Source organism: Ictidomys tridecemlineatus, chromosome 8, assembly GCF_052094955.1.
Source record: "Ictidomys tridecemlineatus isolate mIctTri1 chromosome 8, mIctTri1.hap1, whole genome shotgun sequence".
NCBI lineage: Eukaryota > Metazoa > Chordata > Mammalia > Rodentia > Sciuridae > Ictidomys > Ictidomys tridecemlineatus.
The window spans coordinates 124,038,170-124,044,269 of NC_135484.1; positions in this window are offsets into that span (position 1 = coordinate 124,038,170).

Consider the following 6,100-nt stretch of genomic DNA (forward strand, 5'->3'; position numbering starts at 1 on the left):
AAACTAGCAGGAATTTATCTAAGTGAGAAATTATGACATGCTTCCTCTATGCAAGTCTCACCCTCTGGTTCATTTAAAAAAGATTAGGGAAAAGATGAGAAACACAATCTAGGAAACAGTCCTGGAAGGAGGGCCAAAGGTGGCCAGTAAAAATTCAGTTCTTGATATCATGAGACCTGTGTGTACAGAGGCTGCTCTGGGCTTCGTGGGGACCATTTTGGGGAAAATGACACCTGTACCAGTCATAGCCAGGGGACACCCAGAAGAGAATGACCCTAGAAGTCACACAAAAGACCAAGAACAGGAAATATCTTTCCTGAAAGAAACAAAGAAATCTCAACACAGGAAAGTTGGCAGCTAAGAGCCAGAGTCAGGACTGATCCTAGGCTGACCTGACCATACGAAGTTTTGCTGCCAAAGATCTGGAGACTGGGCAAGGCCTGGACAATGTCAATGTCCTTGTGTTCACAGGTGTGGTGGGACAAAGTTCTACAGAGGGACAAGGACAAAGCAGAATGGGTGATGACCCCTGAGGACTGACTCAAAGCTCACAATGGACTAAAAACCAACTTGGCACAACCCATCAATTCTTGGCTCCTCATAGACATCACCTGTCCTCACCTGCAAAGAACTCAGCACAGTAAGCACATGGGTTCTAGGAAGTTCTCAGGTTCAATTCTTCCCTCAAGTATTAGGAGTGTTCTTCATTTTAATTAACCCATCCACCACATCTTGTGATAAGAATTTTACTTTTAGTGGATAAGTAGAAGTTGCAGCTGAGTGCACTGTGAAGTTGAGACAGGGAAGTAGACATCCCAGCCACACTTCTGCTGGAACAGGAAGGTTGGAAACAGGAAGGGGTCTCTGGGGGAATGGATATTTATACTCTGGGACAGACCACTTCCCATTTCATGCCACACATACACACACACACACACACACACACACACACACACACACACACAGCAGCAGCAGCAGCAGCAGCAGCAGCAGCAGTTGCAAAAGAATTCAGGAGCTCTTCATGTCACAGTAGTGATGGGGACAGATCTCAACAAATCTTGTGTTGTCTAGTCCCCTACAAGGCAGCTGTCTCACACTATAAGAAAAATAATCCTGAATGAATTCAGATTAGTCTCTGTAAGAGCTGACACTATGAAGAGCCTATCCACACAAAAGTCCATACCCAGAGTTCCCTTTACAAAGTTGTGTCCTCGTTACTGAACTGATTTCCCACTTCAGGACTCACATTTACAAGTCATGAGAGAGGCTTTGGAGCCAAAGCCACTGTTCTTACCACTGTTTAATGGTGAGGAATCCTTACTTCCCCGACTGCTGAAGTATAATACCAGAGAAGCAGGCCAAGGCAAGTTTAGAGTGGAAAGTAGAAGCTTTATTAAAGGAGAGCAGAAAAGACTTCTCCCAGGAGGAAGAAGGGGACCTAAAAGGTAAATCAGTGGAAGTGGGAGGTCTTCCCTCTGTAAGGGTCCGGGGAAACGTTGGAGGGAGAGACCACCCAAGAGACTGACTCCATGCAATTGGCAAAAGGGGATTTATTGGGGATCCATTCCAGCGCGCTGGGACTCTGTGCTCACTCAAGGAGGGAGAGCCGCCCAGAGCCCAGAGCAGAGTTCAAGCAGAGCTTAAGTACACTTTTTGGAGAGGGTGGGGGGCTTTGCATACATCAGAACAAATCATCATGAGGCACGGGAAAATTGAACAACAACCCTGAGTCAGGATTAGTGCATACATTGGCGGGAACAATCAGGCAGGAGTGATTGGTGCTCCTAGGTGGGGTACACATTCAAACTGATTGGTTTAGGTCCTGCAATGCCTATGTGCCAAGCAACTCGGAACCCTTAGCTATTAAACAACCAGAAAGTCAGTGGAAATATTTACTGGGCAGTTCCAGTATTGTCCTAACAGCTACAGGGATTACAGGTTTTGGGGGTAGCAGAGGGACTCTAACAATACCTAGTCTTTTACTTTTTAACCCAATCCCTGCACTTTGGAAACTTTAGGATGCCTGGTCTTTTACACTTTAACTCAGGCTCTGCAGCTTAGAATCAGCTTGGAAATTTTACCTTTACACCTCTTTTATAGCTAAGTTTTTCTTTCAGTTTTCCCACACTCATGTCTTTTGTTTTCTGTTATCTTGAGTGATAGAATGCAGGTGGAAAGGCCCAAAAGGTGGGAGACAGGTGGGCTGAAGGAGGAATCTGGGCAGGAAGGGCCTGGGGTGGCTTTTGCATTAGCATCTCCATATTGCTGAGAGCTGCTTCCTTAACATTTCCTTAGGATGGGCTGTGGGCCTTGGGGACATTAACATTTCATTTTCTCCTTGTGCTGCTCTGGTTTCCTGGACTCCATTCTCTATAATGGCCTCCACTTTATTTATCTTACTCGATATTAGACCTGATTTACCTAACTACACTAACTACCTATCTTTAAATCTGGCTTCACTGTCACTATCTGGGGTAGAAAAAAATTTTCAGAGCCCACAAAGACATTATTAAAGGAAGAATTGCTGGGTGGTTGAACACCCCCAGGGGCTCCCATCTAACTCACTCAGAGGATCAGGATCAACTCTACTCACTCAGGTAGCCTGTCCATGGCTCCTCTTTTTTCAATCTGTGAGAAGAAAACAACTTGGGAGAAGCCATGGAGGAGGCAGGGCCATGAGGGCCTAGAGGAAACAGTAAATTCTGAACCCCAAGGAATTTTACAGAACTGTGACTACAGACTCATGAAAAGAGCAGAAAATATGAGGGAAGAAATGTGAAGGTGATACCTCTGGATACCAGTGATGAGATCTGCTCCCTCACATGTTGAAGTGTAACATTCTGTAATTTTTGAAGGTTGTCATATATCTCTTTATGTAAAATACTGGTTATGATATAAAATTTTCTGTTTCTTAAATTCACATATGGATATCTGTTTTTTGATCCTGTTGTTTTCCACTTGTATTTACACATTTATGCTCAGAGCTTTTCATTTCCTGTTGAAATAAATTGTGTAAATTGTTTAACACATTGGTTACATATGGACTCCATAGAAATCTTTATCACCTTTATTCTCTCAGTGACTCTATTGAAGACACCCCAGATCCTCACTCTCCCTAGTTCTCCCCTGTAGCTTCCTGTTGCCCCAAAGATCTTCCTCCAAACATCCTCATAAAAAATTCCTTCATGTGCTTTGAATCTTTCTTCCAAAGTCAATTTGCTCATAAGTCCCATGCTGAATACCCTAATAAAACAACCATCTTCCCTGTTCCCACACACCCCTCTGACGCCTGCCCTACAATAATTACCACCTAACATAAACATTGTCCTCATTTACTATATTTAGAATATATCTTCTTTCTCTTTCTTATAGAACACAGGCTCTACAAGGGTGGCACTATGGGCTTGTTTTCAGTTCCCTGATGTATCTGAGATGCAAACTATGTGTCATATATTCAGCAGTCAAAAATCAGAGCTGAATGAATGATCAGTGTCATCCCCTCCCTCTTCTAGAGACACTGTCTTTATTAATGGAGCCTCACACCAAATGATGTGGTGGCATCTGCAGTACAAGGGCTTCTCACACTGAGGCCGAAGCCATTTGTGCTTTTCTTAAAACTGCTGCCCTCCCTCCCTCCACATCAGCCCTCCTGCTCTCCACAGCAGCGAAGGACATTTTGATCTTCAGAACAAGATGATCCTTGACCAATGGGTCATCTTTTCCAACTAAACAGAAACTCTATTAGACTCTGTTTTATCCATGCAGGAATCTGTAATGGAGCAAGTGCTAGGATTAGTAGAGCTCAGGGAATGCACAGTGTTGAGTGGAGAAGATGGGAACCTAAGAGGAATTTATCTAAGATGAGAAATCATGAGCTCCTCCTCTCTGCTATTCCCATTCTTCAGTTTTTCAATGTGGAAGGAAGAAGCTACAGCTCAGGGAAATATAGAGCTAAGTCACCAGTGGAGATATCCCTGCCCCACCTCTGCTACACAGGACAGTTGATTGAGGAAGAGAACAGGACAGCCGGGTAGGGGTCTCTGTGCTCAGGGATGGGCTCTTTTCTTTAATTCCTCACATTATGATGATAAGAACACAGACATATAGACTTATGGTTAGATGCCAATTGCTCAAAGAGAAGTCAGGACCTCTTAAAATCACAGTAGGGAGCAGGAAGAGAACTTAAAAAAAAAAAGCCTGTTATCACTCAATTCCACAGAATACAGCTGTCTCACACTGTTAAAAAAAAAGTATTATAAACAAAAATTCAGATCCCTCCTTGTATTGGAGACACTCTGAACAACCCATTAAACACTCAAAATGTCAAAAATCCAGAGAGTGCCTGTAACTCAGGAGTCTCTCCATTCCCCAACCTCTCTTCCACTATGTCTCTCCAGGGTCTCCCCTTTTTAAGCAGTGAGAGACACATCAGAGTCCTGGGCACTGGCATTACCTGAGCAGAACAAATACAGAAATGGGTCAGAGCCCACAGGAGATGAGTCTACTGGCAGAATTATGGGATGGATTATTTCCTCCATTGCTCCCCTTTATACTACCCCAAAGGTCTCAGGGATAACTCCTCTTCATACTTGCAGGCAGCTGGAGCATAGGGCTCTTTTTTTTTTTTTTTTTTTCTCCTGTGGGAAGAAAGCTTCCTGTGAGAGAGCAGGTTGGAGACAGGTCTTAGAAGTGCCCCCTAGTGCTGGACAATGGGGAAGTCTCCAAAACTGTGACTACAGATGTAGGGAAGGATCAGGAGACAAGAAGAAAGTAGCTGGGTGAAGATGGAGCCAGTTGCTCTTCTGGAGGTCTGTCTTCCACAGGAAAATTCTCCTCTGACCTCGAAATGCTGGAAATCAAGTCCCCTTCACCACAAGCATCAGAAGGGATAAAATTGTGCTTTAGTTTCTATGTGCTTTACAAAGAGCAAACAGGGTCCAGGCTGGGTAAGCATATGTGTGTAGATATCACTTCCCATTACCAAGGCAGGGCACACTTCCACCAGGTACTCGAAACCACCAGTGGGTCAAAAATTCAGACCCTGCACTTTTTCTACTGTGTTTTTCTTCTTTCACAAGACAAAAGTGACCACAATTCCAGAGACAACAGCTCCAAGGAGGATCAGGCTATCAACAATTCCCATGATGGCGATGGTGGGTTGAACAGGTGGCTCTGTGAGAAGGAAATTAAGGTGATCCCCAGATCTCAGTCCCCACACTGATGAGGGTCTCCAGAAATTCTCCTGCTTTCCTGACAACAGGCTCTGTGCCCTCACCCCCTCCTTACTCCATCTCAGGGTGAGGGGCTCAGGCAGCCCCTCATGGTGCACAGGACATGTGTATCTCTGCTCCTTTCCAGCAGGCACCTCCACAGCTGCCCATTTCTGGCAGTTTCCATTCCCTGCAGGTCTGGTCTCCACAAGCTCCATGTCCTGGGTCTGGTGCCCCCCGCTAGTTTAGGGTGATTTCCTTAGGGTAGAAGCTAAGTCCCAGCACCTCAGAGTAACATCCACATCAGGGCTAGGGTCAATTTTATATTTGGGGGATTTGAAAGGAAGAATAGGGACATTCGGATATTTTTGCATTACCTCTTCTGGGCCACCATCGAAAGAATGCACAACACAATTGGGATGGGAAAGGGAGCATAGAGCCTACACATAAGCCTAGACTGAGGCTTCTGGCATAACTTCCTATTTCATAAAAAGTTCTAGAATCAGGCTGAGACAAATCAGTGTAAGAGGCTTCAGGTGTCTGAGAAGAACTTCAGGTTCTGGTCTTGGTAGAGGCTGAGACATGTGGAAAAGCTGGAGTCAGACGTCTAAACACACTAGGTTGAAGTGGCCCTGACAGTCTGTCCTTGATGCCAAGATTGCTGCCAGAGAACTGTGGTCAGTTATTTATTGTCTTTCCCAACAGCCAGGGGTAGACCGGGATCCTTTACTTGTCCTCAGTGAAAGAGGACAGTTTCTTCAGTTTCTCTCTAGTTCAGCTCCTGGGAATCCAGGCTGACTCTCTCCCCTCTGAAGAGAAACTGGGCGGTTTTCTACAGTGGGTGCCATTCTCCTCCCCTCCTTGGGAAGCAGGTAGAGGGATCTACAGGC